Source organism: Coturnix japonica, chromosome W (genome assembly GCF_054131305.1).
Source record: "Coturnix japonica strain WE chromosome W, WE-NBRP24, whole genome shotgun sequence".
NCBI classification, from domain to species: Eukaryota; Metazoa; Chordata; class Aves; order Galliformes; family Phasianidae; genus Coturnix; species Coturnix japonica.
Window position 1 is genome coordinate 14668428 of NC_140701.1, and position 8672 is coordinate 14677099.

The 8672-nt window shown below is 47.8% G+C and overlaps 1 pseudogene; it reads right to left on the reverse strand.

Annotated features, from left to right (window-relative positions):
- Positions 1-7762: 7762 nt before the first annotated feature.
- LOC146754547 (olfactory receptor 14J1-like) lies at positions 7763-8383 on the reverse strand (annotated as a pseudogene).
- Positions 8384-8672: the final 289 nt, after the last annotated feature.

Here is an 8672-nt window from a genome sequence, read left to right on the forward strand (position 1 = left end):
TCAAGTCCAAACTTATAGATGGGGCAGCCTCATCAACACAGTTGCCACCATCAACACCTGGGACTCTTGATAGAGCAAAAGGCGAGCAAAGTATTACGACCATTATTGATCGATCTTTTAAAGTGAGTGAAATTCGAGATCTAAGAAAGGATTACACACGTCAGCCAAAAGAAAATATGGTCACTTTGTTACTTCGATGCTGGGACAATGGTGCCAGCAGTGTGTGTCTTGATGGCAATGAAGCTCGCCAACTGGGTAGCATTTCCAGAGATGCACGTGTGGACACATGCCACGTATTGGCACATGCCAAAATCGGTCCTACACCCTCTGGAAGCGGATGTTGATAGCGGTAAGAGATAGATTCCCCTTTAAACGGGACTTGGAGCCTGAGAGAAAGAAATGGACTGATATTGAGAAAGGTATCCAATTTTTGAGAGAGAGTGCTCTGGTGGAAATGCTGTACAGCCGCAAGTTCAATCGTAATGATCCAGACCAATTACATGATCCTGAAGCAGTCCGCGTTCCACGACAAGTGTGGCGTGACTTTACAAAAGCAGCTCCAGAAAAGCATGCCAGTGCACTTGCATTAGTATATGGCAAAGGGGACAGGAAACCCTTTGTGAATGAACTAATTGGCTGACTTCAGGAACTTGAATTATTTATAAGCGCCACAGAAGTTAATCTGTATACTTCAGCCATTGTCAAAATTGTGGAAAGGTTAAACGAAGTGGAGGGAACACAAAATGATATTATTGACAAATTGGCTAATGTGCCTGATGTAGATGAATCCACGGTGGTACAAGATGATGGAAACCAGGATTTCCACAATCGCCTATTGAGGAAGCTAAACAACATGAGTTCCTCTCGACCTGTATCATCGAAAATCTCAACCATTAAAAAGAGACGTCTTCGTATTCAAGCAAATGACGATGATAGGTCACCTCGAATCAACGATGAGACTACACGTCTTGCCTTGTTGCTTTTCGTCTGTAGTCATGGGGAGGACATGAAGAAGTGGTGTAATTCATCCACTTCTGCACTTCAGGCACGAGTGAAAGAATTACAAGGTGAAACAACTACCATGGTGAACTCTTCCAAGAAGGGGAGAGTTCCAGTTGCTGCAAGTCAACGAGGTAAACAATAGAGGGGCCCTGCCCCCAGCCAGGGGGGGGAAAGGGACAACAGAGTATACTGGACTGTGTGGATTAAGTGGCCTGGCACATCTCAACCACAGAAATATAAAGCCTTGGTGGACACTGGTGCACAATGCACCCTAATGCCCTCAAGTCACCAAGGGACACAACCAATATATATCCATGGAGTGACTGGGGGTTCCCAAGAATTGACTATGTTGGAGGCTGAAATAAGCCTCACTGGTAAAAACTGGCAGAGACACCCTATTGTGACTGGTCCAGAGGCTCCATGTATACTGGGAATCGATTACCTTAGGATGGGATATTTTAAGGATCCCAAGGGGTATCGATGGGCCTTTGGGATAGCTGCTGTTAACACAAACGGTGTTAAGCAGCTGTCAGCTTTACCTGGTTTGTCAGATAATCCTTCTGCTGTGGGGTTACTCCAGGTAAAAGACCAAGAGGTACCAATTGCCACCAAAGTGGTTCACAGATGGCAGTACCGCACCAATAGGGACTCATTGCTCCCCATTCACAAGCTAATTCGCCAATTAGAGAATCAGGGAGTGATTAGCAAAACGCACTCGCCTTTTAACAGCCCCATATGGCCAGTGCGTAAAACCAGTGGGGAATGGAGGCTGACGGTAGATTACCGTGGCCTGAATGAAGTTACACCTCCATTAAGTGCTGCTGTACCAGACATGCTAGAACTCCAGTATGAACTGGACTCAAAAGAAGCTAGGTGGTATGCCACCATTGACATTGCTAATGCCTTCTTTTCCATCCCATTGGCTGCAAAATGTAGGCCACAGTTTGCTTTTACCTGGAGAGGTATTCGGTATACCTGGAACCGTTTACCTCAGGGGTGGAAGCACAGCCCAACAATTTGCCATGGGTTGATCCAAGCCGTTTTGGAACAGGGTAATGCTCCTGAGCACTTGCAGTATATTGATGATACTGTAGTGTGGGGCCATACAGCAGCAGAGGTTTTCAAGAAAGGAAAACAAATAATCCAAATTCTTTTGCAAGCTTGTTTTGCCATTAAGCGCAGCAAGGTGAAGGGGCCTGCCCAGGAAATCCAGTTCTTAGGTATAAAATGGCAAGATGGACGTCGTCACATCCCAGCAGATGTGATTGACAAAATCACTGCTATGTCTCCGCCCACAAATAAAATAGAGACCCAATCTTTTCTGGGAGTAGTGGGCTTTTGGAGAATGCATGTCCCAAACTACAGCCACATAGTGAGCCCCCTCTATCAGGTAACACGGAAGAAGAATAATTTCTCATGGGGTCCTGAGCAACAGCAGGCTTTTGAGCAGATAAAACAAGAGATAGCCCGTGCCGTGGCCTTGGGGCCAGTACGGACGGGACAGGATGTGAAGAACATCCTCTACACTGCTGCTGGAGAGAAAGGTCCCACCTGGAGTTTGTGGCAAAGAGCTTCGGGAGAGACCCGAGGCCGACCCCTAGGATTTTGGAGTCTGTAGAGTGTGTTTTTTACAGATAGTTAGCTGAGAGGGGCTGTAAACACGGTGCAGTTAATCAAGCAGCCATGCCACCTGCAAGGACAGTGAGAACAACAGGATGCCTTGGGATGGTGAGAAACTAGCCATGGTTTTGTGAGCTCAGCAAGGGAGTAACTTTCAGGATGTTAACAAGAAGCTGCAAAGATAATCGGGGGTGGTATGTAATTGGGAACCAATGATGAGCTCCACTTTTGCAATATGTATGAGCTAATTATCCGTATTATAAATGTACACGCAGCCAAGCAATAAAGGAAAATAGCTGATCATATGTCAATGACAGGTGTGGTCGTCCGCTTTTCTCCCGCCGTTCGACAACAAACGCCCTCTGGGACAGAAGGGCCATCTCCTACGCAGGATGTGCTGCACAGGTCTTTTTCTTTCTCTTCTTCCTCTCAGCAGAGTATTCCCTTCTCACCATCATGTCCTATGACCGCTACGTTGCCATCTGCAAGCCCCTGCACTACGGGACCTTGATGGATCGCAGAGCTTGTGCCACCATGGCAGCAGCTGTCTGGGGTGCTGGGGTTCTCAGTTCCCTGCTGCACACTGCCAGTACGTGTTCACTGCCTCTCTGCCATGTGAACCAGTTTTTCTGTGAAGTCCCCCAGATCCTCAAGCTCTCCTGCTCAGCCTCCTACCTTAAGGAAGTTCTGTTTCTCATTTTTAGTACCAGTTTAGCCTTTGGCTGCTATGTTTTCATAGTTGTGTCCTATGTGCAAATCTTCCTTGTCGTGCTGATGATGCCCTCTCAGGAGGGACAGCACAAAGCCTTCTCCACGTGCCTCACTCACCTGGCCATGATCTCTCTATTTGTCAGCACTGGCGCTTTTGTCTACCTGAAGCCCCCCTCCATTTCCTCACCACTCCTGGATCTGACAGTGGCACTTCTGTACTCAGTGGTTCCTCCAGCACTGAACCCTATTATCTACAGCATGAGGAATAGGGAGATCAAGCACGCTCTTAGGAAGGTGTTGCAATATACACTATTCCAACTTCCATAAAGTGCACATCTTCATCACAGGATTCCCATTGATGGCTATTTATGTTTTATTCTTGTTTGTCTTTTTGATTTTGTGTAATACCGTAATCTGCAAATAAGTTGCAATTTATTTCACTACTTCTTTCCTACCTACTTTCCATTTTATTATACCAAGAGCTTGTGAAAACATGAAACCAGATTCCCTGAATAGGTTAAGAGACAAATAAGAAAAGTTTTCAAAATAGACTTTTCCTTATCTCTTCTTTCTTCCTCCCTTGTCTGGGTCTGGGAGAGCTACATCCATGGACAGCAGCACAACAAGCTCTTTTCCATCCTGCCACAGTGCTCTCAAGTCCTTGTATTTGTGCAGGCCTGAAGGTCTTGTGTGTTTCACAACAGTCCTGTTGTCTCTACAGTAGCACTCCGGGGCAGCAGTCAGTAGCCAGCAATATGAACGGTTGTGTCAGAGCTGGTCTCCTTTTTGACACTGTCATGGAGTTATCCAGATCAGTGTATGACCCTGACAGGGGGGGCAGTAGGCCCGCAGGCCCCCTGGCCCAAACAAATAGGAAGGGAAAAAGGAACAGGGTAGAGAGACTGGAGCTGGGCTCAAGGAAACAAACAGAGAATCAGAAAAGACCTAAGAAGGAAAACTTGTTTTACTAACTATGATATGTGGAATACCAATGGGAAAAATTACAAAACCATTACATTCCACCCCTTATTCTACATCACTACATCATGCTTAGAAAACATATCTATATACAAATAATCAACAATTAAAATGCATTAGACACACAGGAATTTATACATATATATACATGGAATTACTGACTGCACTCCCCCAACATCAAATTCCCTTATCGTACATATTGAACATACACATCCTTCTGCATCACCACCACGTGCACCCAGGTCCCTGGGCAAAAACAGTTCCATGGAGAGGTTTGCCCTTTAGAGAGACTAGAAGGACCCAAACAGCTTTTCCCAACATGAATAATCTGCGCAATAGTGTCCATAGTTAAGTCCACCCCTCGGTCTCCGGCCCTTTCCTATGTTGCGTCTCTTCCTTGATGGCTTGAGGTCTCATGGGCCCATCGAGATAGAAATAATTCACCCTTGTTCTGCCAGTCCACATCTATTTGAGCTACCTCAATTCTGGCAGCTCGATCTACCCAGTGGTTGTTTTGCAGTTCTTCAGTAGACCTACTCTTGGGCATGTGATGTACCTTTACAACCATATCTTTTGTTCGGGCAGCAGTGTCTTTCCACAGTTCAGCAGCCCAAATAGGTTTATCCCTCCGTTGCCAGTTATTTTGTTCCCACTGCTGTAACCACCCCCATAAGGCATTTGCCACCATCCATGAGTAAGGCCTCGGGTCTCTCCTGAGGCTTTTGGCCACAAACTCCAAGTGGGACCTTTCTCTCCAGCAGCAATGTAGAGGATGTTCTTTACATCCTGTCCCATCTGTACTGGCCCAAGGGCCACGGCACAGGCTGTCTCCTATTAAGTCTGTTCAAAAGCCTGCTGCTGCTTGGGGCCTCATGTATAATTCTTCTTCTACAGCACCTGAAAAAGGGGGCTCACTATGGGGCTGTAGTTTGGAACATGCATTCTCCAAAAGCCCACTATGCCCAGGAAAGATCCTGCCTCTTTCTTGTAAATGTGTGGAGACATGGCAGTGATTTTGTCGATCACATCTGTTGTGATGTGACGATGTCCATCTTGCCACTTTATAGCTAGGAACTGAAATTCCTGTCAGGTTATTTCACTTTGCTTTGCTTTATGGCAAAACAAGCTTGTAGAAGAATTTGGATTATTTGCTCTTCTTTTGTGAAAGCTTCTTCTGCTGTATCGCCCCACACAACGCTATCATCAATGCACTGCAGGTGCTCAGGAGCACCACCCTGTTCCAGTACAGTTTGGACCAGCCCATGGCAAATGGTTGGGCTGTGTTTTCACCCACAAGCAAGAAATAGACACAAAAGCACAGTGGAAGGCTCCACTGATTGTCAGAGATGTTCAGTAACCATCAGAAGACTTCACTGATCAAGAGAGGGTGTCACTGGTCATCATAGGGCTTCATTGGTCATCGGGAGATTGGAGGTGTCCATGGGAGGGGATATGCAGACCTTGTTCTGGGTGATGGGGTAGTGGGTAGGGGCAGTCGCGCAAGGGGACTAAAGAAGACCCAAAGGAGGGACAAGTGGCTTCAAGAAGAGAGGGGCCAAAAGGATGGTGAAGTGGTCACACTGTGTCCATGCAGATGTAGATCAAAGGGTGAAGGGTTTGGGAGGAATTGTATGGAGGAGCTGAGAGAGAGCAGAGGGATTGTAGTGGGGCTGATGGCCGCATGAGGAGCTCCATCCTATAGGACTTTGGAGCAGGTGATGAGAGAGGGTGGGGAAGCCCACAGGGGTGCAGGACATGGTGTGCGCAGCATGGAGCTGGGGAACCCTCCAGATAATTTGAGGTGGGAACAGCCAGGCAGGGAGAGACCCCACCTGCTCCTGCATGACTCCCTGCAAAGCCGCCCTTGGGAACAATCTGAGTGGCTGTGCAGGCACTCACCACAGCAACTTCCGAGTTTGGCACTTGCATAAGTGACTGTGGAGAGAGGAGCAGGAGAGAGTGAGAGAGACATGCAGTGGGTACCCCCATGGCCAATCACCTCCAGCCCCAGCCCACATCCCCCACGGATGCTTCACCTGAGCATCCACTGTGCAGCACAGGGCAGCAAGGAGCATCATGAGGCTGAGCACAGCTGCCTTCATCTTCCTCTGTGCTCCGGGAGCTGATGAGGCTGAAGGAAGCAAGGTCTGCATTTATCCTCCCAGAACCTCTCCCACTCCCCAAGTGTCCGTGGGCTTGGCAGGCTTCCCTGGCATGGACTGAGCACAGCCAGACCTCTCAGGGAGAGAAATGACCTCTCAGGCCATCCAGCTGTTAACTCAGATAAGATCTGCTTCAATAGTAATGACCCCTCTTGTATTACCTGGGCCGTAAGATCAGAGGCAGATTTAGGAGATGGGGCTGTAGAGGTTGAACCTTCCCACCAACATCCCATTACGTGTTGCTGCTGTGTAAAAGATGACAGCAGAGGGGTAGCCTGACAGAATGGCATCTGACATTGAAGTGCACATGAAGCGATGGTGTGCCATTGAATGCCTCCAAGTGGATAAAATGACACTCATTGATATTCACCAATTTTTGCTGAATGTTTCCGGAGACCAAACAGTAGATGTGAGCAGAATGAGGCAATGGGAGGTGTGTTTCAGCAGTGGTAACAGTGCGTCGCCATTGCTGGTGAAGATGGCAATGAGCATGGCACATAGGCTCCTCTTCCCTCAGTCTCCCATCTCTGTTATCCAGGCTGCTCCCAACCTCCTCATGTCAGTCATCTCATTAGGAGCAGCTTTCTACCTACCAGCCTATGCTCCAAGAATGGCTCCTGTAGGTGTTGGGTAACTTTTATCAGACCTTTGTGCAGAATTCCTTTACCACAAACCATCCTGGAGGCAGCACCGACCTCTGTGTACAAAATGGAAGAAGCCCAAAAGGAAGCTTGGAAACTTCTGACCTGACAACCCATATCCAAGAACTTGTCCTGTGCAGGGTCTCACAGGGAAAGAGGAAGAGAGACCTGGCAGCCAACATGCAAACCAGTTGCTGCTGCTGGCTTCTCAGAGGCACTGACAAATGTGAGCCTTGAAGAACAGACCCCAGCCAGGAGCCCAGGGATGGCCTGTCAGCTGTTGCAGTCGGAAGTCAGCGCACAGTTTGATGATCAGCCATGTGCTTCCTGCTGGATTGTAGGTTTCTGAGAACATATGACCCCAACTGCTCCAGAAACGTCTCACAAGAAGGAGGACAGACAGAGGCACTGCACGTCCTTTATTCTGTTAAGTTTCACAGAGATCCTGGTTCATTATGTACAGTGTGTCTGGGCTACAATATAAAGGTAAAAGCTGAAGAGGAATTGATTTGAATAATACCATTTCAGTGAAAAAAATTACAGTGTTTTAAAACAACAATAAAATTTAATACAATACACTTATGAAAACGGATCAAAACAAAACAAACAAAAAAAATAACAAAGAGTTTGTATCAGTAAAAAGCTGCATTACATGTCATGAATTCCAAAAGATGGGCAGTTCACTGCTTTTGAAACACATCTGGTCATCACTTTCCTCACTGCATCCTTGACTTCCTGTTTCCTCATGCTGTAGATGAGGGGGTTCACTGCTGGAGGCACCACCGAGTACAGAAGTGCCACCATCAGGTCCATGGATAAGGAGGAAACAGAGGGGGGCTTCAGATAGGCAAAAAAGGCAGTACTGAGAAAGAGGGAGACCACGGCCAGGTGAGGGAGGCATGTGGAGAAGGCTTTGTGCTGTCCCTCCTGAGAGGGCATCCTCAGCACTGCCATGAATATCTGCACATACTATATAACAATGAAAACAAAGCACCCAAAGCCTAAACATATACTAAAAATGAAAAACAGAACTTCCTTAAGGTAGGAGGCTGAGCAGGAGAGCTTGAGGATCTGGGGGATTTCACAGAAAAACTGGTTGACCACATTCCCTTGGCAGAGAGGCAGTGAAAACGTACTGGCAGTGTGCACCAGGGAATTCAGAACACCAGTGCCCCAGACAGCTGCTGCCATGGTGGCACAAGCTCTGCTGTCCATCAAGGTCCCGTAGCGCAGGGACTTGCAGATGGAAACGTAGCGGTCATAGGACATGATGGTGAGAAGGGACAGCTCTGCTGACATGAAGATGAGAAGGAAAAAGAACTGTGCAGCACATTCTGTGTAGGAGATGGCCCTGGTGTCCCAGAGGGCATTGGCCATGGCTTTGGGGAGAGTGGTGGAGATGCAGCCCAGGTCGAGGAGGGCCAGGTTGAGGAGGAAGAAGTACATGGGGGTGTGCAGGCGGCGGTCGCACACTACGGCTGTGCTGATGAGGCCGTTGCCCAGGAGGGCAACCAGGTAGATGCCCAGGAAGAGCCAGAAGTGCAAGAGCTGCAGTTGC